At 41.0% G+C, this 26,566-nt stretch overlaps 1 protein-coding gene across 1 annotated transcript in view; it reads right to left on the bottom strand.

Annotated features, from left to right (window-relative positions):
- The window catches only part of HECW2 (HECT, C2 and WW domain containing E3 ubiquitin protein ligase 2), a 185,286-nt gene extending 160,961 nt beyond the window's left edge, over positions 1–24,325 (bottom strand). The window contains exon 1 of the mRNA XM_032236640.1: positions 23,993–24,325. The gene's annotated coding sequence lies outside the window, so the exon portion shown is untranslated. The remainder of the gene's footprint in view (positions 1–23,992) is intronic.
- Positions 24,326–26,566: the final 2,241 nt, after the last annotated feature.

Here is a 26,566-nt window from a genome sequence, read left to right as displayed (position 1 = left end):
GTCAGAATACATTTCTTACACAGGAACAGGAAACACAGAGGTGGGACAAAACAGGGTATAAAAAGCCTAGCAAGCCCCTTCCCTTTCTTTTCTCTCTTCTTCTCCACCAACATTGAAGCATGGGATCACCTTTTCTGTTCAGGGCTCAAGCCATGTGGCCCTGTCCACCAATAACCCATACTTCCAAGCAGCCTCCATGTCTCCAGTGTCTTTTCCCCCACTTGGAGCTGAACCCAAAAGGACATTTCTTTCAACATTATCTTTTGTTATCTCACCCTTCAAACTGGCAGCAAGACAACAAGACAAGACTCTTAATTTATATTATCCAATAAATGCAGAGACTATGAATTGGGCATAAATTACTGTATTGATACATTTGTGGACTGCCAAAAATTCAGTGCATTTAATTTAGAAAAGTTTATACAGCTATTTAACCAAGGTTCACTTTTTAAAAGCCAGTGAGCTCTCAGCCTGTTGTACAGTTATTACTATAAAGTGTGGGTTTTGTACAACTTGGTGTCATCTTGTATTCATCTTGTGTGTACAGTGGTGTGTAGCAGTGGCGGGATTCAAAAATGTTTACTACTGGTTCTGTGGGCATGGCTTGGTGGGTGTGGCAGGGGAAGGATACTGTAAAATCTCCACTTCCACCTGACTCCAGGGGAAGGATACTGCAAAATCCCCATTGTCCCCTGATCAGCTGGGACTCGGGAGGCAGAGAATAGTTGGGGGTGGGGCCAGTGAGAGGTGGCATTTACCAGTTCTACAAACTACTCAAAATTTCCGCTACCAGTTCTCCAGAACTGATCAGAACCTGCTGAATACCACCTCTGCTGTGTAGAATAACAAATAAACCAATAAGGTTTAGGGTGTGAAACAACAGAAGTATAACAGCATGCAACTGGAAATATCAAATGCACAGAATCATGAGTACTGCAAAAGGCTACATAACCTTTCCTATGCCACTTCAAATACTTGCTTTTTAAAAAAAAATGGGGTTCTCCAGGTTCGAAAGTAGTGATGTGCAGATCACATTTTCTTTATATGTTTTACTCTGCATCTTGGTAGGGATTTCCCCAGCATGATAGTCCAGAAATAGGGATTGCCTTATGGTATTTATAGTCTATAAGGAATTTGAATTCTATGGGGTTGATCAGTGAGTGATTGGATGCTTCTTGGGAAATATCCATTGATTGGTGTCTGGGAATGGTGCTAGTTCCAGTCTGACTGGTCTGCCTTATTTGAATCTGGATAGTATTGGATGGATAGTTAATTACATTCAAGTTGGGATCTTTTATTTCAGATCCAGGATTCAGATCATCTCTAGCTCTCCTGCTCTTTGCTGTTCATACCTCCTATTACTGACAACATTCTTTTTTAAGAGGATTAAAATGTAAAAATTGCCTCTTGTGCCAAAGTATTCTTAACCAGAGAAATGATCACATAAGAGAATGAAATTCAAAAGATAAAATGAAAAACATGAAAAAGGACTCTGAAATAACTATATTATTTTCTATTAAAAAGTTTCACATCTCTTAAACTTATCTGTTAATACTTTGAATATTAAAATATTTTCTAATATCTAATATTTTAACTTGATTCTTTTAATATCTTCTTCTACTAAGGAAATACAAAGAAGTTAATCTTTGTATGCATAATGGCATTGCATTTAAAGGAGAAAAAAATAATCCTATATGTAAAAAATGCTATTATATCGCTACCTAGTTCCATAATCACTACAAGATGAAAAGAAGAAATATAATAATACCTAAAAGACACGTGGAAAGATTAATACAGAATTTTATTTTGGGTTACAGCCCTCTGTTAAACATATTTTTAATCGTGCCCTTGGAAGATTTTATTTAATATGTATTGTACAAAAAAATGTATAATCACTTATAATGTGTGCAGGTGCATAAAAGCTACTGTGGTGCAGTGGTTAAGATGCGGGACTAGAAATGGGAAGAGCCAGGATTCCAGTCTTCCCATAAACAGAGAAGCTGGCTTAATGATTTTGAACCAGTTATGCATTCCAGTCCTACACTGGGAAGTCGAAAAAACATCTCTCTGGGACATCATGGTAGACATAAGGCATGCTGGAAGGTGCATAACCTTCCATAAAGATGTTGTCTGGAATTATTTGCGATGATATGTCTGTGGAATGTCTATGGAATGATTTGGGATGGCATGTAACATAACATAACATTACATACATACATACATACGTACATACATACGATGAATGACTATTGCACAACACTTCTACCCTGTTTTCCCGAAAATAAGACCTCCCTGGATAATAAGACCAATTGGGCTTTTGAGCGCATGCGCTAAAATAAGCCCTCCCCTGAAAATAAGCCCTCCCTGAAAATATTGCGACGCAGCAGCAGCCATGAGGTGACCACACTCGCCGCCTCCTGCACCTCAAAAAATGATAAGACCTCCCTGAAAAGGCCAAGCACTTATTTCGGGGATCAAAAGAAAATAAGACCCTGTCTTATTATCAGGGAAACATGGTAAGTTCTCCTTTCAAAATTTGCTTCAAAGATTTGCTAATGCAGTGTTTTAATTCAGAATAAATACTAAGGATAGAATGTCTATAGCAATTCAGACAACACATTCTAGAATAACTAAACTGGACAATGTTTTTTACTGTTTAAGCTAATTAAGTATTATTTTCCTCAAAAAATTGTGAAAGGTTAATCTTCTATACAGTATATGATCATTTATTTATGCCTTCCAGTCAGTGTTTGACTCCTTCATGACTCCCTGGACTAATCCTGCAGTTTTCTTGCAAGATTTTTTCCTGGGGCTGACAGAGAAATGATTGGCTTAAAGTTTTCCAGCTGGTTTCATGCCTAAGGCAGAACTAGAACTCATGGTTTCTTAGTTTCTGACACATTAATCAACCCCTCAAACTGGAATTTTTTATGCATCCATAGAACTTGCCTAAATGATTATCCAATCATTTATCGCTTAGTGCAAAAATATTTGTCTCCTAATAAAACTAGTTTTTCTCTTTTGAAAACTTTTATTGTTTGAAAATTTTAAAAAGAAGGAAATAAAGTTTATCTAAAATTAAATGTTTCTTCAATCATGTTCCAGAACGCATTAAGCAGTCTAAAATTATAATATATTATATTTTTAAAAACTATATGAAGGAGAGAAAAATGACTGCAAGATTACGTAATATTTTTTTTCCAAGAAAAGTATAACTGAAAAGAAAAGGGTGTTGAACACAGGCTTCTCATTCATGTTTACTGAGCTGCATAAACGATAAACAAAGTGAACAAATTAAGTCTTTTAAGGAAGTGTTTTTGGATAAAATCCAAGAACTAATATTCTACTTCCAAATATAATTAAGCATTTAATAACTCAACCAGAAAATGGATGCCAATTATTTTTATCTTAGTCTCCATCATCAGCATGAGTTCTACCATAAACAGCATATTTTTTAACTTGGTTCTTACAGAACCTTAATAGTTTTGCAATGGAAACAGCCTCTCAAACTTTATTTAGGATACAGCGGTAACTTAAGTGTTGCCTATGCATTCAATAAGATACATATGCATATTTTAAGGTTAGCAATGAAGTGATGTTTTTATTTTTAGCTTCAGTAGGAAAAACTGGAGATGATTAGGTATTCTTTATGCATTCTTGAACCTAAATATTTCCTGGTTCATGAGTCAGTTTAAGTGTCCGTACTTCATTCACAGAGCATGACAGCTAAAATTAGCCTCTGAAATGAACACTCTTTAAAAACCATCTTCCGATTCTGCCAAGCCTACATATAAAATACCATTGTTAACCATTGCATTTCTTCAACCATAATATTGTAGCAGCTATAAAACAGAATGGGCCATGTGAAGAGAGTAATAGTTATTGAAATGCTTTGCAATAGCATACTATCCACAAATCACCCTGTTGTCATTATTAGATAACTCATGAAAATATGCAAATTTATTGTCATCCTGTTAGAATCAACCAGAATTATCCATTTTGATTATGTTTGTGTTTCAGAGAAAATAGAACTTGACTGCAAAATTTTAAATACTTATGCAAATGGTATCACCCACGATTTCGCTAGCAAGAAAGGTGACATATTGAATCTGGAAATCCAATAAATGAGAGGGCCTATTAAATTAAGATTCTACTGTATTTAATGTTAGAATTATGAAAGTATTATTCAAATTTACTGTTCATGGAAAAGTGTTAGAATTTTTCTAACAAAAATTAAGCCAACAAGTTACCCAACAGGTATGGCGGAAAGCTGCAGATCCCGTTTTGTCATCCCATCTATCTGTTCTTGGATAACGTGTAAGGTCAGAAGCCGAGATTCCAAGATCAAGCAGCAGTAAGCAACTGAAAACACTGTGATAGTTTTCATATACATTAGGCAATCATACACTGCAGCAGAAATCACAGCAAGATGACCCTAAAGATCAAACTAGTGGGGAAGTCCAGAAACACAATCAAACAATAGACCATGAATCAACAGGAATACCATAACTATGTCAAAGCAAGCAAGCAGAGCAAAAGACTTATTTCCAGTAGTCTGGTACCTGTAAAGGAGGTTTAAATATTCCACAAGGAATCTATTCAGCAAAAAGTCCTTAGGCCACCTGCATATACCTTCATCTGCCTCTCCTGCCAGAATCTATAACTTTCTCAGCTAACCTAACCTTAGCTTTATAGCAATAGCAATAGCAGTTAGACTTATATACCGCGTCATAGGGCTTTCAGCACTCTCTAAGCGGTTTACAGAGTCAGCATATTGCCCCCAACAACAATCCGGGTCCTCAGTTTACCCACCTCGGAAAGATGGAAGGCTGAGTCAACCTTGAGCCGGTGAGATTTGAACAGCCGAAACTGCAGAACTGCAGTCAGCTGAAGTAGCCTGCAGTGCTGCACTCTAACCACTGCGCCACCTCGGCTCTTAATGGGATAGTAGTTTTACTTTCTAAAACTATGCATGTGGAATTTTATGTATGTATGGTTTCATTTAAAACCATGCATCTTTAGGTTATGCTAGATATTCTTAACATATTAAATAGGCATGATAAAAAAGACAAATCTCATTATTCCATCACATATCAGACTGGAGAGTCTATTGTTTACTTGAGACTCTGGTTTTTAGTAAATAAGCAAACCAGAAACCCCTGCAGGATCTAGAAATTACAAAATCAGTTTTGTGCCAGAATCTCTGCTTCTTTTATACATGAAGGGGATGGCACAATTTCCCCCTCCCCCTGACCTCTAACTCCACCCTACTGCATTGATGTATCTGAAGCACGGAATTTCATTAAATCCTTTCTAAAAGCAAATCCTATTGACATATTCGTAGGAATGTAGCCAACTGCATAATTAGGGCTACCCCAACATTGACAGAAATTTCCCCACTGTTTTGAACAAAAATTTAAAGAAACAAACATTGACTAATGGACCCAGCATTCTCAGCAGCCAGGAGAGAAAAAGTTGGAAAAGAAAAGGAAGTAAAGAAAGAATTCAGAGAATGGTTTCTGGAATTGTTTCAAATTTTGTTTACGAACACTAACCATAGGAGTCACCAATATTGACTTCTGTATATGACCTCTACTTATATGTCCTCAATGTATATGTCCCCAACTTATGACACAATTTCAATCATTAAGTGATGCAGTCATTAAGCAAGTCATCACATGACCCAATTTTACAACCATTTTACTGTCACATCAATGTTAATCGTAAAGCACATGCTGAGTGCGGTATCCTAAATACTATGAAAATTAAACTCAGTTCTACAATTATTCCATTTCTCTAAAAGAGTGCAGTTTGTACCTGAAGCACTTGATGTTTGGAATTGAATTTGGATTTTATGGGTGGATTCCTTCTCTTTGTAAAAGTACAATCCCAATTTTGGGGATCCATCTTCCAAGCGCCCCACCAATTTTCTAATGCAGTATTGTGCCTGGCCGGATTCATATATTTTCCTACTGATTTAAGCTATTATTTCTCCCAAATGATCTGGCTGTTCTGATCTTGGTTAACAATTTTAATTCTTCCTGGGTCCAGGCACTTCATGAGAAATTAAAATCTCTTGGCTTTTCATGGGCCACAATCTTCCAAATAGACTATAAACATGTATTAGCCACCCTTAAGCAATAGGCTATGGAATGGAGATCCAAATGGATCTGTCAGTTTTACCAGGAACATGTTTTTGAGTTGTACTATTCATCTATTCCATTCTGCTAAGTCCTTTAGCTGTACAGAAGTCCCCAAATTCAGAAGGGTGTTATTTCTGGCTAGATTTAAAGCCTTCCCAACAACTGTTACTAAGGGGAGATATGGGAATATCTCATTTGAGTGGAGATTGTGCTCTGGTGGTGTAGGAGGAATTGAAATGCTGGATCACGTTGTATCATATTGCTCATTTTATCCTAACACATGGCAGTTGTTATCTCCATTTTTAGTCAAGCATCCTGGTCATTCTGATGCTTTTCACCTCCAGTTGTTAGTCTCAAAACAATCTGATTCTTCTTTGCCAAATGTTGCTAACTGTACACTATGCCACAGTCTTTGTGTAAATAGCTCTTAGATATTTCTTCTTTGGTTTTGCTGATTACCCATCTTAATTGTAGCTGTTTATTCAGTTGACTATGTTTATGTATCATGCATTGTATTTATTTTTATTAACCTATTTGGATTCAATAATTGTATTTCTATTTGGAATCTGCTTATGCTGGCCTATAGAAACCATTCCTTCATTCAGGATGGTTCACCGACAAATGCGCGCTCGACAAAAGCGCGACCGTCGAAACCGCGGCGAGAAAACCGCGAGTTTGAAATCGCGCTGATGAATGAGCGCAGAAGCACGCCGACAACAATGCGCTGACAACAGCGCGCCGACCACAAACAAGTAATAACAACCTAATAACCCTAACCCTAATCCTAACCCTAAACCTAACCCTGAACCTAACCCTTACCTTAACTTAAATCGTGCTTTGGTGGGCACAGTTTTGTCGGCGCGTTGTTGTGGGCACGTTTATGATGTCGCAGTTTTCTCGCCACGGTTTTGTCGGTGCACTTTTGTCGTGCGCGCATTTGTCGGGTCACGATTCAGGATAGATGTGAATGTGTTGAGTTTGTGCATATGTGCGTGTTTGTATTCTGCTCTCCCCTGCTTTACCTCTTTCTGTGTTTATGTGTACGTGTGCCCTGGAACTATAAAGTGGACTGCATACTTTCCAATCTGCTTCATGTGACCAGGAAGGAAGTGACTTAGAATGGAATAGATGGTATCAGTCCAAGCCATTGCCGCTTGCCTCTCCCATTACTGATGCACCTTGGACATTTTCCATTCCTTCCCCACCCCCTCCACAGCCTTTAATTGGATGTGCCCAGTGGTGTGCTGCAACCAGCTTATAAGTGGTTCATGAGACTCTATTGTTACATTTTCTGGAAATTGGTGAGCCAGTTGAAAGCACAGCTGAGCCATGTCATCTAGGGCATCAATCACTTGTTCAGAGGCTAACAGCACAGCACAGTGGTGGCAATGCAGACAGCAAAACCTGTGGTTTAACATTTATTAGTAGACCACTTTCGTTTTTCATTTATTTATTTGTATCCCGCCATTATTCTTTTTACAAATAACTCAAGACAGTCAACACAACCAATAGGTCTTCCTCTTCCTATTTCCCCCCCCCCATCAACAACAACCCTGTGAGGTGAATTGGGCTGAGAGAAAATGACCGGCTCAAAGTCAGTCATCTGATTTTCATGGCTAAAAATGAGACTGGAGCTCACCGTCTGTCTGCTTCTGTATTGTATTGTATTGTATTTGGTTTATTTGTATGCCGCCCTTCTCCAGGAGGGACTCAGGAAATCACACAGCCATACCAGTCGAGAGGGGAAGGGAGCTCATCAACCCCAGGCTTGCCGGCACAGCCAGGTTTTGACGGCTTTCCGGAAGGCCTGGAGAGAGGTGAGGATCCAGATCTCCACGGGGAGTTCATTCCAAAGGGCCGGAGCTGCTACGGGTAGTAGCCAGATGGCATTGGCTGGTGGACGGAACCCGGAGGAGGCCGACCCTGTGAGATCTGACGGGTCTGCCCCCACACTCATTCTGTTCCACTTTTGAAGAATTATCCTCTTGACAGAGAAGCAGACTAATGGATAGAAAGACAGAAAGAACCCTGATCCCCTTCACATAATTTCTTTCCAACATTCCACTTGGTTGCGGAAAAAAAATCAAAAGGAAAAATGGAACAGGGTAAATGTTCTGTTAACAGGAGGCGATGCAATATAATATTACTGTGTTTCAGGGGTGGGTTCCAGTAGCTGCTATTGCCGGTTCATTCGTGGTCATACGCCAGTGGTGGGATTCAGCCAGTTCGCACCTATTCAGGAGAACTGGTTGGTAACTTTCCAAGCAGCTCAGAGAACCGGTTGTTGGAAGAAATCTCATTTTGGTTTTTTTCCACTTTACAGGGCTAATCCTATAAGGAAGGCAGGAAGGAAACATTCTGGTGTTATTTCTAGCCTAATCTTTATTGCCCTGCTTATAGAAACTGCCTCTCTGGTTAACCCTTATTACATTGTAACAGCTAAGGTGAAGCGCCCATACACGTGAGTGATGTTGAGTTAGCAATAGCAATAGCAGTTAGACTTATATACCGCTTCATAGGACTTTCAGCCCTCTCTAAGCAGTTTACAGAGTCAGCATATTGCCCCCAACAACAATCCGGGTTCTCATTTTACCCACCTCGGAAGGATGGAAGGCTGAGTCAACCCTGAGCCGGTGAGATTTGAACAGCCGAACTGCAGAACTGCAGTCAGCTGAAGTAGCCTGCAGTGCTGCATTTAACCACTACGCCACCTCGGCTCCACCCAGTCACATGATCACCAAGCCCCACTTACCCTGCTGGTCATTATGGCAGAGAACCGGTTGTTAAATTATTTAAATCCCACCACTGTCATACACGCATGTGTGCTTGATGCGCAGACATGCGCAGTACTATAAAAATGGTTCTGCGCATGCACAGAAGTCTGGTTCTGGCAACTCAGGCCACCAAACCACTACCAGTTTGGTTATACTGCTCCGAACCGGTAGGAACCCACCACTGCTGTGTATGTTACTTACCTCTTCGAAAAGTTTGAGTCTGCCCTGTAGCTTGAATTTCTCACGTAGATATATAAAGGAAAAGCAATATAGGAACGATTATCTACAAGTGATTAAAATGAAACCCTCTACTCTTGCCATGAACATATACAGGAAGAACACCTCTTCACCTAGGAACTGGATTGGGTGGGAGTTGCACATGCACTTTCTTGCCACCAAGGAATACCTCAGATGCCACAAAGAATACGAATAAGCCAGCTCTGGATCTGCAGAAGCCACTGGGCTCAGAAGGAATCAAATATCTTTGGGGACTAATTCTTTCAGCCAACATAGATAAGATCCTCCATCACACTGAATGGACGGAGAACAACTAGGGAAACTCTTAGATGGAATCTGAGAGTTGTAATCCTCATTTCTTTCAAGAGTTTCCTTCTCCAGCAAATTCCTCACAGCTTAGTTCATCCAAACCTATTTTTAAGTGGCTTAAAATCATCTTCCACTATGCTAAACACAATTAAGATGGCTTATCTTTGTGAAGATAAAAATATCTTGGTGTTCCAAAGATCACATTGGTCTACACAAACTTCAATACAAAGTAGGCAAAAGTCCAGACCTACTTCTGCTTCTTTTATTTGCTTATGAAAAAAAAAATGCTATTTATAGAGATGTCAAAACAGCCCTTTTAAAAACCCAACTCACAGGGACTGTGTCATGGATATTCTGATGAGAATCATTCTAACTGGCTCCTTACTCTCTTTCTCCCTTCTGCGTCTAATTTGTGAAAAAGACCTTGCAAGAATTATGCTTAATTTTTGATTAACCACAGCTTGCTATGTCATCACAGTTGACAATCCACTGTTCATTTTAACTACGGTTTCTTTGAAATGATCTCCAAGCACATGCCAATTAAGATTTATGTCATTTCTCAGCTTTGAATAATGTAAGATACCCTTACTAAAATCCAGGAGCAGATATGAGTGTCTGAGATTCAGGAAAGATACCAAGGGTTTTCTTGCAATAATAAAGCTCAGTAGCTGCTGCATTCCTTGCAACTTATTGTTTTATTTTTTATATATTTTACCTGTTTATTATTGTTCAAAAATAAGTGGCTTACCATTTAAAAACCTTTTCCACCTTGCCTGCAAAAAACAAATGTGGCAGGTAGCTAAGGGCCATAAGTTCAATACTTCAAATAGTCAGGAAACTAGCAAGCAATGGAAATACTCAAAAAAGGTTTGCAGTTGATATCCAAATCTGAATGAAAATAATAGTTATTCTTATAATAAAAACTATGTAGCTCAAATTATTTCATATGAAGGTAAAACCTTCTTGTTAAGATCCACAGTGATTAATAGAATTAGGAATATGCATTTACTCTATTTGGTTACCAGCGGCTGCTATTGTTAATTTATTATAGTATCAAAGCTAGTCTCCCAGTAGATTACCTATAGACTGCTATCAGGGGAATAGCTATCAATCCCTATGACTTCTATGAGTGGGTCCAACCCTTTCTGAAGTCAGCCAAATGGGTAGCCGGCGCCACATTTTGTGATAGCGAATTCCAAAATGTAATTATATGTAATGTAAAAGAAAAATGCCTGGGAAAATATAAGATGACTTACCTCCTACTAACCAAACCAATGTACACAAAACTCTGCCAGTGAAATTATTTTGTGGCAATGGGGGAAGGGGGCAGAGGAGAGGGCCATAAGAATCATTCCTTCACCCTGGATGAAAACATCAAATGTTAAGTAAATCATTAACAATCTACTGATATCCAAAATTGCTGCCTCTATCTAATGGCAGGGCTGGCTGCGAAACCCACCCTGTGTGCTACATTATATATATAACTATAACTATTATTTGCTTTTTAAAAATGCATTCACAAATTGCCAAATCTAAGAATATCGCCTCATTTCGAATGGCTCCAAGGAACTACTTATCCATATCTTCCTTTCATACTCTTTTTTCCTTCTTTTTTCAGAGAGATCATTCCATTTTCAGAACCCTAAATAAAACACATTAATTTATAAAAAACCTTCCTGTGCTGATAACAGACAAAGGACAAAACTCATAATTCTTGGTTGTGTACACAAATAATGAAACTAAACAAATGTGTGGCTAAGAAGGAGCAACTGATATGACAGTGTCAAGCTGCCACAGCAAAAGAACTCAGCCGTTAAGTATAATATTTGATTTTAATATTAAGACAAAAATGCTGCAAATTCTGGAGCTTAGAATTGTCTTTTAGAAATTAAAAATGAAATGTTTAAAATCTGACTGCATTTCCTGATTTTGTGACATTAGCACTTATGTTCTTTTTCTTTTCTCTATGTCACCTCAAGGCTTGATTACTGTAACACGCTCTACATGGGGCTGCCCCTGAAAAGTGTTCGGAGACTACAACTGGTCCAGAATGCAGCCGCGCGAGCGATATTGGGTGTACCAAGATACACCCATGTTACACCTATCCTCTGCGAGCTGCACTGGCTTCCTATCGGTCTCCGAACGCGTTTCAAGGTGCTGGTTATCACCTTTAATGCCCTACATGGCCTAGGACCCGGATACCTGCGAGACCGTCTTCTGCCGCATACCTCCCAACGGCCGATAAGATCACACAGGGTGGGCCTTCTCCAGGTGCCGTCGACCAGACAATGTCGTCTGGCGGCTCCCCGGGGGAGGGCCTTCTCTGTAGCCGCTCCGACCCTATGGAACGATCTACCCCCAGAGATCCGGATCCTTCCCACTCTCACGGTCTTCCGAAAGGCTACCAAAACCTGGCTATTCCGGCAGGCCTGGGGCTTGTTGATCTCATGAAATGAGGTCCAGCCCCGCCTAGATTGAGTGCATGAAGTGATCTTTTAATCTGTTTTTTTCTCTATTTTTTAATTCTTTATTCTTTTTAACTATGTATTTTTGTAAGCCACCCAGAGTCCTTCGGGATTGGGCAGCCTATAAATTTATTAAATACTTAAAAAATACTTAAATGTGCCATCAAATAATTTTTAACTAGTAGAGAGCACGTAAGGTTGATTGTCTCCAGAATGATCTAGCTCCAATTTAGTCTTTCAGGTCTTCCAATGGTACACTCATCACCACTGTAACTGAATTCATCCACTTTGCTGCTAGTCATCCCTTTCTTCTATTTCTTTCCACCTTTCTCACTATTAGAGTCTTTTCCACCAAAGAGTTAGGTCTTTGCACAATGTATCCAAAGTAAGATAATTTGAGCCTGGTCATTTGTTTCTTCAAGTGAACATTCTGGGCTGATTTGTTCAATGATCCCTTGGTTCTTGTTTTTTTGGCCATCCACAGTATTCTCAGGAGGCTTCTCCATCATCAATACTCTTCCATCTTGCTTCTTTGAAGGCCAACATCTGCTTCAACAGAGTGCTCAATCAAATATCTAGGATTCTTAGTGGATTCTTTCTCCCCGAATCCTTGACTACAATTGTTTTGTTTCCAGAGTACATTCCCAGCAGCAGTTAAATTGTTTACAATGAAAACAGTTGTTCAACTATTATATGGCATACAATTCGGGCCTTACATAAATATGAGGGCTTATGTAGCCATTCAATCAAATTTTCTTGTGATCTTGCTTGGCATTCCAAAATGCACCCTCTACTGAAGCTTGAAGCCAATATGCCAAGCATTAAGGCTCAGGCCTGGACTAGGATCCTAATTTTAAGCCTTAAGAATCACATCTGCATCTAGAAGCCTGATGCTTCTGCTGCTGTCAGACAATTACCAATCCCATTGGCACTGTACCTGCATAGCAAAACTCTGCAGTCTTGGCCTCTCTCCTGAATATTTAGGCCAATTAATCCAGGAGAAGGTCAATACAGTATCAACAGGCGACTCCTTCAGGTTTTGGGGTTCTAGAATCCAGTGGTGGGTTTCAAAAATTTTTAGAACCTCTTCTGTAGGTGTGGTCTGGTTTGTGGGAGTGGCTTGCCGGCCATGTGACTGGATGGGAGTGGCTTGGCAGTCATGTGACTGGGTGGGAGTGGCCAACTTGTAAAATGTGGTGAAATTCACTTTACAACGCTCTTGCTTAGCAACCAAAATGTTGACTCAGAAACTCTGGCATTTGAAGCACGCAAGTCTTAAAGCTGTCAAATTACAAGACCCTTGCACCCTTAACCCTTTAGACAAAAAAAACCCAGGGGTGTTCAAACTTGACAGCTTTAAGACTTTAAGGTTTAGATAGGACTCTTAGAGGCGGGCGGGGCGATTGGTAAGCCAGCCAATCAGTGAGTGGCGGGCGGGGCAAGCGTGGTGCGGATGGGCGGGAGGAGAGAGCTGGAACCAGTTCTAAGCGGCACGGTAGATTTGTGGAACCTCTTCTATAGAAGAGGTTAGAACTGGCAGGAACCCACCCCTGCTAGAATCTCACAAGATTTGAAATGGACACCTAACACTAAAACTATCATTAAAAAGGCACAACAAAGAATGTTCTTCCTATGTCAACTCAAAAAGTTCAGACTGCACCAGGAGTTTTTGATACAGTTCTACAGATAAATTATTGAATCTGTCATTTGTACTTCTATAACTGTCTGGTTTGGCCCAGCAATTAAACAGGACAGGTATAGATTTCAACGGATAGTTAGGATTGCAAAAAAAAAAAAAGAACTGAAACCAGCCTGCCTTCCATTGAGGACCTGTACACTGCACAGGCCAGAAAGAGGGCTGAGAAAATATTTACAGACCCCTCACATCCTGGAAATAAACTGTTTCAACCTCTCCTCCCAGGGTGTTGCTATAGGGCCGGGATGGAGAACCTATGGCACGTGTGCCACAAGTGGCACACGGAGTCATTTGTCAGGGCATGTGAGGCGTTACCCTGTCAGCTGGCCAGTACACATGTGCGCACTGGCCAACTGACTTCGGCCTTCTTTTGAGGCCATTTTTCACCCTCTCCAGGCTCCAGAGACTTTATAGGAGCCTGGGGAGGGCAAAAACAGCTCCCCCCCCGAGGCCCTCTGGAGGCTTCAGGAGCTTCCCTGAAGTCTCTGGAGTGCAAAAAACTGGCCCTACGGGCAAACCAGAAGTTCAGGAACTGGGCCGGTTTTAGCCTTCTGGAGCCTTCAGGGGCCTTCTGGAGGCTTCTCTAAAGGCTCTGGAGGGCAAAAAACGACCTTATGAGCAAACCGGAAGTCACTTCCCGAAGTTCCGTTCCTGAAGTTCCGGTCTTCCTGTAGGGCCAGTTTTTTGTGCTCCGGGGGCTTCAGGGAAGCTCCTGAAGCCTCCGGAGGGCCTCCGGGGAGGCGGGGGAGGTTGTTTTCGCCCTCCCCAGGCTCCTATAAAGTCTCTGGAGCCTGGGGGTGTGAAAAAAGCATGCAAAAAATGGGGGGAGTGCTGGTCATGCGCGCATGCGCACTGGGGTAATGTGCAGTGCATTATGGGTGTGGCACGTCCATGTACGATCCCCCTGCAGTTCCCCCGCTTTTGACAGGTGAGCCAAAAAAGGTTCGCCATCACTGCTATAGGGCATTGAATGCCAAAACAATTAGACACAAAAACGGTTTTTCCCCTTGTGCCATCACTCTGCTGAACATCTAATCACCACAGTAATGTCTTATGTCTAAAGCAGTGGTTCCTAAAAGACCATTAACTTAGTTTAAACAAGGTTCAAATTGCCCCCGTTAAAAATCAAATTGCCCCCCTGTGGGGCGTGGGCCCCACATTGGGAACCACTAATCTAAAGGATATTTACTCATGTAGTATAGCTGTATTACTATTATCCTTCTCTTCTATCCCTTATCCTATGGGTATTTATGATTATATTATTTTGTTGTTTGTATTACACTGAAAGGTTATGCACCAGAAACAAATTCTTTGGGTATCCAATCACACTTCGCCAATATGGTATTCTGTTCTGTTCTTTTCTGTTCTATTCTATAGAATTAAAGTATTCTAGAGTCAACTAAATAGCCCATAAAATAGGCAAAAGTACAGATACAGATAAATAAACAGCCATTTTAATTTTGCCTTTTCAAAGTCAAGTTTTCCTAAGGCAGTTTATCATTTCTAGAGGTGAATTGGAATAATAACCAAAGCCTTGCAGAGTTTACTACTCTCACTTTTGAAGGTAATCCAGTTTCATTAAAAAAGTGTTGAGTCTCAATCTGGAGAGATATAAATAATCTAACAGAAACTATATAAAATATTCAACTGCACTGTATGCACACTTTCAGAGTCTTAATACTCTGCAAATTTTGCCACATCTTCCAACTACCTCATCCAAAATTAAAACATAAAATTAATGCCATGTTAAGGCCAGTCACAAGGTGTTATATTAGATGATTTCCAAAACGCTATCCAATTCTTATGTTCTGTGATTCTATTACAAGTAAGTCACAAACAGGCTGGTGCCTTCGGCTTCGTGCTTGTGCACCAGCCTGAAGATGGCGAATGGGACCTCGTCGAAACGTCGCCAAGATACTCTCAATCTTACACAGGAAAAGACCCGAATATGCCAAGATTTTGCCTGGTATTTCGTATCTGCCCTGCAATATACACAGGACAAACGAACAGGAGAATAAATGCACACATCGCAGAACACAAGAACACAGTAAGAAAAGAAAAAAGAAAAAACTTTCTCCCAGGAATCAATCCACGTACTGAAACAACGCCAGCACTCCACACACCCCCACCAAGATTTATAGAAAGACGGCAGCTCCAGCCATGCTTTTAGCCAAAAACACCAGCCTGAGGATGGCGAGTGAGACCTCGCCGAAACATTGCCAAGACAATCTCAATCTTACACAGGAAAAGACGCAAATACAACAAGACCAGCATACTTACACCCGTGAAAATCTACAAAAACAATTAATTTAATTTAATTTATTAGATTTATAGGCCGCCCAATCCCAGAGGACTCCGGGCGGCTTACACAGAACAAAAAAAAACAAACAAAATAAAAATAAAAAATTTAAAAATTCTCCAACACACATACGTTCTGATTGGGGCTGGACCCTACATGATAAGGTCAACAGCCCCAGGCCTGCTGGAACAGCCAGGTCTTAACAGCTTTTCTGAAGGCCATGAGGGTGGGTGAGGTCCGGACCTCTGGGGGTAGCTGATTCCACAGGGTCGGAGCAGCCACAGAGAAGGCTCTCCTCTTTGTTATATAGGACCTTAAATGCATGCATGCATGCATACATACATACATACATACATACATACATGCAATTCATTTCAAGGAAACTAAAATGTGTTTCTATAGCATCACTAAGAAATGTATTATTAAGCAGCAGGGGAAAGACCCCTAATGCAACAATACGATTAATGTTATAGAATAGATACTTCTCAAATAGCTAAATTACCGTATTTAAAAGATGCTGATACCAATCAAAGGATACCTCAGATAAGAGTCACAGAGTTTGCAATTTCACTATGGATTATTGCTCAGAGCTACACAATTGGCATTTTATACGTAGTATTGCTTGATCACTTATGAAAGTACATTAAATCACAAAAATACTGTGGCCACCTACAGAGATAGAGATAGTGATAGAGACAGGAAGACGGAGGGATGCATAATCCAGAGGATATGTATACAGCTGCTTCTACACAGTCACATACACATACACATGTTTCAGCAGTTATGCTATCATAGCTGTTCATCTGAATTCATCAGCATGAGTAAGGACGCACACTCTGCACTCAAACAAATGTTTTAACACTTGCCTTTTCTCTCACATATTCCTATTGAAAAATGTATGTACGGTATTTATTTATTCGCTTTGTAAAGTAACTCATTTGTGATTCTGGGTAGCTCACATAGTTAAAACAAAGAAACAACACAAACAATAAACTGCAGGAAAATAATAAAAATGCAATAACCATTAAAACCAAATGGGGAAAAAAACCTAATTAAAATCAAAATTAAAACCAGAATAATGTAAAGCAGGCAAGTGCAAGTCATCATCAGTATAACCATTTAGCAGGCTCCAAACCATAACCAGATTTTAAAAAATGGTTAACTTGCAGAATACGGAATAACAGAGTTGTAAGGTACCTTGAAGATCTTCTAGTCCAACCCTCTGCTCAAGCAATAGACCCTATACCATTCCAGAAAAAGGCTGTCCATTCTCTTCTTAAAACCCTCTAGTGAAGGAAGAAGCTGAGTTCAATGCAGAGATGTTATTAATTTCCTTTTTTTAAAATTTCCTTTGTCTTAATATATTTTATACTGTGTTTGTTAAAAATCTATACCATGTACGGGCTCTGGGAAGTCGGGGGGGGGGGAGGGAGGTGGGGGGGAAGGGGGGAGGGGGGATATATAGTATGTGTTAGATTTTAAAGTAACGTGACTGCACTTGTATACTGTTGTTCTATAATTCCACTGTAAAAATAGGATAAGCTGAATATATTAATAGATAGTAGAAATACACCGAAGGGAGGAGTAGAGGGATAGAAGAAAGAGGGCTAGAGAGGGTGGGAGAGAGGACTGGAGGGAGGGTGAGAAGGAAGGGAGGGAGTGTACCGGGAGAGGGGAGTCATAGAGGGGGAGGGGAAGTAGGACAGAGGGGAAGGATGGAGGGAAGATGGAAAGTTGGAGGGGGGCAAAAGAAAGGGTGTATGGAGGGTTGAAGAGGTACATTGGGTCTTTATTTTGGGGGGTTCCGTTGACAAGAGGAATGGCTGTGTTTATTGTTTAATGTTATATGACCCCGGTTATGCACAGTATATATGTGACTGTACGAAAATGAAAATGGAAAATAAAAAACACATTTACAGAGAGAAAAAAAGAAACCCTCTAGTGATGAAGCATCCACAACTTCTGGAGGGAAGCCGTTCCTCTGATTAATTGTCCTCACTGTCACGGAATTTATCCTTAATTCTAGATCTCTCCTTGATAAGTTTCCATTCATTACTTCTTGCATCAGATACTTAGATTCTATACATATTTTTCGTATGTATTCATTATTAAACCCCTATCAATTTAATTTCTGTATTGCACTAAGTTTGCTTAACTACAGTTCATTAAATAAATCACTATTTATCATACAAGCTAAGTAATAACTCGTTTCCAATTCCCAGTAGCTAGATTAATACATTTTACTGATACGCTATGACAAAACAAGCTAAATTATGGCTTAGCATGAAACATGGATCCAGGAAAATGGTCAGCTGCAACCTATATGCTATGCAGCATCCTAGAAAGACAGTATGGTGTAGTGGTTAAGGGACCAGGTTAAAAAAAGAGGAGACTGTGAATGCTAGTCCCATTTTAGGCATGAAGCCAGTTGGGTGACCTTGGAGCAGTCACTCTTAGTCCTGGAAGTAGGCAAAGACAAACAGTTTCCAATATCTTGTCAAGAAAAACTACACAGAAAGCAAATGATAAATCCAACTTATATTATAAGGATAAATCAAATGGAGAAATTAAAAGCACATTAAGGCTCATCAAAGCAATTGAGGAAATATATCTAAGTGTTTTAGATTTCCTGTCTTTTGCCAATTGACCACTGATCCAGAGTGCCTATTTTTTGGATAAGAAATCAATAATGTCAGAGAAAACCTTGTATTGATGGTGGCAGAGATTCCATACAGGAATATTGTAAAGGTTCCAAGTAAACAAATGGGATTAATTTGAAACTGGATGTGTTCAGAAATTAGAATCACCATATAAAAATAGGGAAGTATTCTACAGCATCCATGGTTTGGATCCATTACTGTACTTTCCTCAAGGGGTCCTAGTTTTATCTTAGAAAGTAAGGTAAATCATAGAGTCTGTACAATTAAGTGCTTTGCAAATGGAACTAGCAGGAGTAGCACATATTTTCTTTAAACACTGAAGTGGCTGCATCTTCTGGAAGGTTTGTCACAGCTGCCATAGGAGATTTCTAGATTCTCTGCATGTGCATGCACAGGCAATGCTTCCACTGGGTCAGAGGTGGGTTCCTACCAGTTCGCATCTATTCGGTAGAACCGGTTCGTCAAATTTACCGAACCGGTTAGAAGAGGTTCCACCAGTGGACCCGGAAAGCAGGCCACACCTACAGAAGAGGTTCCAAAAAATTTTGAAACCCACCACTGGTCCTTGGATATGATTATTCTACACTATCATGCTCATATTTATAAAACTCAGAGCCTCTGTGAAAGGTAAGGATGACAGCTGCGTTTGTGGTGCAATCAGAACATTGCGTGTGTTGAAGTTGTTTTAACGCAAACCAAAGATGCCTTTTAAAAAACAAGTTTACATCCTATTCTTATGCATGCCAGTGCTGTGTGTGAGGTAATTTAAGGTGGTTCTGACAAGTGTCGTCGGCATCTTCATATCCGGTCACATGGGCGGCAAGCCACTCCCATCCGGTCACATGGGCAGCAAGCCACTCCCACAAAGGAGGCCACACCCACAGAGTAGGTTCGAACAATTTTTGAAACCCACCACTGCACTGGGGTTACCAGCAAAGAGAAGCATCAATATGTCCAAGTGGTAACAGATTCTAGAATACACTCCTTTGAATCTTAATTTTTTGTTATCCAAGACAAGACAGCATATTTTAACATAACCTCCCTTAAAGGATGCATTTCAGCTGTTTTCATCATCTTATTTCTCCAGAGGGGACATCAGCCCATTACAGTTTCTTCTTCTGCCAATCTGACAAGATTTGAAAGTCACTGACCCCCTGTGGGTGCTGCAAAGACAAAAATACCTTCATCTTCCACTCACAGGAAAGGCAAACAAAATAAAAGATTCAGTGCTGACAGAAAGAAGAGAGCGACAAAATACTTGTCAGATTCATGCCTCTTGCTTTTCCGTGGACTCTGCCAAAATCTAAGTACAAAGGTTTCACTAGGACATCCGTTGAAGGGTCTGAAGCAGTGGGAAGGTTTCAGGAAGAAATCCATCCCAAAATGAAATGAAGTCACAGCATCTCAAAAAATCCCCAAAATTGCTTCAGAGCACTTTCATCCGATTTCAGATCTTCAATACTGTTGATGTTGAAGATCTAAGATGCTTTCAGAGTGGCACCAAAACCAAGAACAACAAGCCCTTTCACAAGGCTGTTTCCGCACTAGCAATTTATAAAAACTTCCAGGATCCTCCCAACCATTGTTGTGCCAAAAGAAAAGTGGCACAGACGAATTTTATATCCCTACAATGATACCCAGGCAATGCAATGGAGATGCCATGAATCTTTACTGAAGAAATTTCCTAAATTCTAGCAATAGCAATAGCAGTTAGACTTATATACCGCTTCATAGGGCTTTCAGCCCTCTCTAAGCGGTTTACAGAGTCAGCATATTGCCCCCAACAACAATCCGGATCCTCATTTTACCCACCTCGGAAGGATGGAAGGCTGAGTCAACCTTTAGCCGGTGAGATTTGAACAGCCGAACTGCAGAACTGCAGTCAGCTGAAGTAGCCTGCAGTGCTGCATTTAACCACTGCGCCACCTCGGCTCTTCTCCACAAATCCCACCTTAGCCTTATTACACATTTTCAGAAGCCCATTTGGAACCGGCTTGGTATTTAACGTAGGGGTGAAGGGCATATATGGCACCCAAAAGATTTTATTTCAACCTCCAGAAACCTTTCAATTTTAGCTACCAAATTCTAAGTTTTAATATGACCAAAGGAAAAATAGGGAATCCATAGAGAATAGCCATGTTAATTGTATCTATTTGACTGATGAAATGTCAATTAAGTTTAAATATAAAATATATTTAATCCACTATTTATTTCTTTAGAATAGTGATTTTTTGAAGCAAAGCCTCTCAAAGGCTAAATGCAACATTTAGCTCCAAAACTGTTGTACAGCCCAATCCAGAAAGACTCTCTACGTACCAGTACATATAGGGCATAATATTGTATTAAGAAAATGTATCTGTAATACTTAGCCTTCTGACTAATTTCCATTAAAAAATAAGTTAAGAAATGTTTATTTCTAAAGTCATCACTGTTCACTCACTCAGGTACATTATTATTTACCCAAGTAATATCTAAATGCTTCTACTATACTTGCAGAATATAATGCAAACTAATAATTCTAATGTTTTTAAAGTATATGTTTTGAGTGTAACAAAAGCTGTTGCCTTATATACACATACCTGACTAAAAATCTGACTGAATTTAGTAGGGTTTATTTCCAAATGTATGTATATGATTTATTGTTAGTGAGTTGCAATAACAATTAATAGTTCAGTACCTTAACAAATCTATTTAATAGGCCATAACTATTCCATGTTTTTGAACAAATATATAGAAATTTATGTTTTACAAGGTGAGACACCATCAATCGTAGCAAATTCGAAGCTCAATTTTGGCTTAGTTAAGTTTCACTATATTGAAAGGTTATTTAATCCTTTTGAGGAAATTTTGCTTACAATCTTTTACATACAATGCAAGATTGCATTTTTGTCCTACTATTTAAAAGGTTTCTGAGCAAAGTTCACAAATTGATACCACTGAAATTGGTCAATAAACTATTGGTTGAACATGAATATCTTATCAGAGGATTTCAAGTCTTGATATCTGATAAAGCTACCTATACTAAACAGTATGTATTACAAGAGATACAATTTTTGTCCTGTATGGCCATTTGGGGAAAAATGTATTGTTGTTTTGCTATGTGGATTTTATTCTCAATAGTAACAGTAGTTTCTTGAATACAGCTGCTTCTTTACTCATTGCTTCCATCCCTTCAATTTTCCTTTGATGATTACATTCTTCTATTTAAGGTAGATGCTCTACTGCATGTATTTCATATTTATCCTCACCAATGAAGCTTTTATGACACAATTCAACTGTATATCTAAGAACTTCCTTTCCCTTTGTAAATCTATGTATGGCAATGACCTTGGACTATATTTGACCCAACAGCAATGGTGAAACTGACATGTTACATAAACTATTTCATCGTTTTTAACTACACTTAAGAATTTAGTATTATAGTATCTACAATATCATATCAACTTGCCAGATAAAACATTCTTGGAAACTCAGAAGCTTGTATTCTATTTGGAAAAGCTTGAGTTAACTTAATAAAAGTATTGACTCAATATTGATTTTCTTTTCTCAGACAAAATCACTACACTTTTTTAAAAAAAAACTACATTCTTGGGAGAACCATACTTGGTACACAATTTTGTTACTGATATTAAAAAGTCTGAATCACATTGCTAGGCTAGCAAGGAAAATCTTTTTCCCATTAATAATACAAGTAAGGCAAACCTAAGACAATCTGGGACAAAACTGCACTGAATAAAAAACGTAACATAATTATCATGAAAAATGAATCACATAAATTCTAAACAAATGTACATTTAAGTCGTGTTCTTCCATTTAGCTTAAGAGTTTAGTAGGATATAAGAATCACCCCTAAACTTGGCATTTTATTTTTGTTTTGTTTTTTTTAAAAAAAGAAAATATTGAATAAACAAAGCAAATCTGAAACTTTTCGGTTAACATTTTCTTTCCCAAAATTTAATTGGTAATTATCATCTTTAAAAACAAGTAGCAAAAGCATTTACTGAATTACAGATTTTATAAGCATTTGAAGACAACAGCCAACTATATAAAACACTCAAAATCCCCTGAAATTAGTTAAAAGGTTGATAAATGTAAAAAAAAAGGTTTTTTTTAAATCAACCAAAACAATAAGTATGGTATTCAGTGAGTGTGTGTCCGTGTGCATGCATGTGTGTGTGTGTGCACATCTGCATGTGATATATTCAAAACTAAGCAGCAGCATTCCTACTTTTTAAAGCATAGGAAAAATTATTTATTTTAATCAAAGACTCCTATATCTCCTGATCTTAATGCAATTTCTTCACAAGAATTAAACGTTGCAGTTTCTTAAAAAGAGGTTTGGAAAAATCTTTATACAGCACAGGAAAAATATCCTAATATGAATAACAATGATCCACAATATCAAATTAGCCATCAAATATTACTAGCATCATTGGCAGTTTAAATTAACCAAAAAGGAACCCTTCCCTGTTTACAATGCAAGCTGCTATCTAAAAATCTAGCCCTTGTAATGAATGATCAATATAATCAATAACAAAGACTGATGTCAGGTAAACCACCACTGAACTAAATTGCTATAAACAAATGATTATATATGACAATTTCTATCCAATATAATGTTCAAATACTTTCTGAGAACTGTTGGCACCACATTTACTTAAACAGTTTCTGGCTTTTCTTACAATTCCCCCCCACCCAAATCTAATTCTTTGCCAAAGGAAATCTTTCAAGCCAAGGTTTCCACTGACTCCGCCTGATTACTGAAACTTCACGTCCAAAGAATAATCGTTTTAGTTTGTTGCCGTTTTCACATGGTCGTTATAAATCCTGAGGGAATTGGGGGAAAATGACCAGCCTTTCATACGGAAATCCTTTCGCAATGCCCTCTGTTGTGCGTTCATCGACACATCATCAGCACCCCAAATGAATTGGTCAGCAGAGCTACAGCCGAGCCGAGGTCTCTTGATACATCTGCCATGAACACCCTCCCAGGGGGAAATGTAAACCGATAAGGCTGCAGCCTTCTCGGATCGCGAACGACCTCGGCCCCCCAAAAGGTTTCCCCCCCCCCTCTTGACACGAAAAGGATGCTAAGCCTAGGAAATGACATAATAAACGTTCCCATAGCCAGGAGAGCCGCCCGCACGCACGCCTAACGACTGACTCATTCGCTTCTGCTGCTTCTCGCCCCCCCCCCCCCCCAAAGATGCTGGGATGTAGAGGGAGAAAGGACGGGGGCGACCGCCCCCGCCACCCCCAACCACCCAGCAGCCCACGCAAACAAAGCAACGCCTCCCTCCCTGTTTTCCACCCACCCACCTACCCACCCGCGGCGCAAAATGCCAGCATAACAAGAGCCTCTCCCGTTCCCCCCCAGCCCTAAAAGGCGGCGACTCCCCTCCGACTTACCAGAAGCCACGCAGTCCGCGGCTGCCCCGGGAGGCTTGAAAGCAGCAGGGAAAAAAGGGGGGGGAAAGCACAGGTGCGGGAGGGGTTTTTTCCTCCAGGGTCCGCGCTCCGGGTAGGCGAGGCTTCCTGGCCTCGGCGCGCTCCTCCATGCACCACGCTGCCTCTGCAGCACCTCCCTCCCCTCCAGCGGCGCCTCGGGAGGATGCTGGAGGAGGACCGGAGTTGGGCGAGAGAGGGAGAGGCGGAGCCGCTGGCTCGAGTCCTTGCAGAATCCGGCTGCTCCTAAGCGGCGGGGGGCTGCTTCATCCGCCCGCGACCCCCTGCCGCTTCGACCCGCTCGCTCGCTCCTCGCAAAGCGTCCGCTTGGCTCGCTGCGGCGGCTGGGCGCGGGCACCTTTTCTTCCCCCCCCGGAGGGAGAGAGAGAGGGAGGGAGGGAGAGGAGGGAAGGAAGCCTGCTCAAGAGGCGGAGGGACGGCGTCCCTTCAACCCTCCTCGACGCCTCCTGCTCCCGGGTCTCTCGCGGGCTCGAGTCAGCAGGGAAAGGCAAACGCGGGGAGTTGCCATCGCGGAGTCAAAGCCAGCGCCCGGGAAAAGGAGGCGGGGGCAATGGAGGAGGAGGAGGCGGCGGCGCCGCGCGGCGTTTTCTCCCGGGGGCGACGGGGGAAGGGAGAGCTTAAGGGCGGTCTTTGCAGCGCTGAGAGCAAGGGGGTCGCTTGACTGTCAAAAACGACGGGCGACGTTGCACGGAGCGTGGGGTTCAAATGGGAAAGGGGACGGGTTCCCTTTGGGCGGCGATCAAGAGCGCGTGCGTTTTCCACCCGTGCCTCCTCTCCCTCCTCTCTTTCCCTCTCCTTTTGCAGCCCCCTCCCGCTTGCAGGTTTTCTGTATGTACGTGTGTGTGTAAAACTAACCCTAACCTCCACCTCTTTGCAGGGGCTGGAGAAAGAATTGTGGGTAATACCAGCTGCGCCTCCCTAGCCGCGGGACCCTTCCTTCCCCGGCCCAACCTCGCGAGCGCCCGAGCCGCGCCCCTCTTCGGAAAGCCTTCCCGGGCATCGAAGAACCCCGCTGCTTCTCTGTCGGCGGGGCAGGACTCTTCCGCCCTTCCCTCTTCAGCGCGTGTTTTGCTGCCGAGCCTCCTCAAATAAAAGGCGCTGGTAGCTGGACTCACCGAGCCCACGGAAAGGGTTGCGGGGGGGGGGGGGGGTTGGTGGTTTGTAATTTACCACGGGGTTGCGACTTGTAAAATGAAGGTTATAGCAATAGCAGTTAGACTTATATACCGCTTCATAGGGCTTTCAGCCCTCTCTAAGCGGTTTACAGAGTCAGCGTATTGCCCCCAACAATCCGGGTCCTCATTTCACCCACCTCAGAAGGATGGAAGGCTGAGTCAACCTTGAGCCGGTGAGATTAGAACCGCTGAACTGCAGATAACAGTCAGCTGAAGTGGCCTGCAGTACTGCACCCTAACCACTGCGCCACCTCGGCTCTTTAAGAGGTTAAGGCTGGGGTGCTGAATGTGATAGCGCAAAAGGGCCAGTTGTACCCGCGGGCATTTCCACGGGTGCCCACTCTCCTGCCCCACCAGGTTTCCTAGCTAGCACTTTGCCAAGTAAAACATGAACTTCCAACATTGTCTTGATTTCTGCACGGGTATCTAGGAGTAAGTGCTGGGGGGCAAGGAGGGTGACTAGAGCCTTTAGTTGCCCACTTTGCCCTCCAGCATTCGCTCCTAGATACCTCTGCAAAACTCCCCAGGGAGCTACAGCTGCCTTATCTCTTAGAGAGGATGTCAAGCAGGTTCTGCTAAACTGGTTGCACTATAATAGCTTCTGTCCCCCCACAGCAGTCATTTTATTAATGACCTAGCAATTCCAGCAGCCGATGTTCTCAACCTTTCCAAATGTGCCCACCAGCCTAGAAAGATTGAGCATCTTTTTCCACAGTGTGGTGCGCTGTGGCTCAACTTAATTAAACAGTGGCGTATTTCATAAACCAAGATCAAATGCACTATATATGAATTCAGTCAATGTCAGGACCTCCAGAATACTTTATTCCACTTGTAGAATAAAAACCACATTGAGAAACACAGAGTAAGTTTCATATCGCTGTCTGTCTTTTCAAACTGCCATATTACTGCATTGTTTAGTTCCAGAAAATGAGGGTGCTTTGGGGGAGGGGGGGAGCAGAAGGCAAAAGGGGCAGGTGATAAAATGTATGATGATATCACACAAAAGCCACAGCTTTCTTCTCTCATAGGGATCAATAATCACAGCTTTTATGTGATGACATGCTTGTTATTTTGACACCATCATGGTTTTCTGTGGACACTCACTTGAACCTATGTGCTATATAGCCACTTCATTTGCATGGTAAGAATTGTTATAAGGCAAGTAGGAATGTTGTGTATAAGAGGAGTGGTTTCTCCAGTGCCTTTTAATACACTTCTGAGCATATCTAAAAGACATAAACATAGTTTTAAGTATACATGCACCTCAATATTATAAGACTGAAATCCCCACAGAAATATATTAATATTAATCAGATGTCAATGTTTTTGTGTCTGTATAAAC

Source organism: Thamnophis elegans, chromosome 1 (assembly GCF_009769535.1).
Source record: "Thamnophis elegans isolate rThaEle1 chromosome 1, rThaEle1.pri, whole genome shotgun sequence".
NCBI lineage: Eukaryota > Metazoa > Chordata > Lepidosauria > Squamata > Colubridae > Thamnophis > Thamnophis elegans.
The sequence above is the reverse complement of the archived record's forward strand: the minus strand, read 5'-3'. Positions and strand labels throughout refer to the sequence as shown.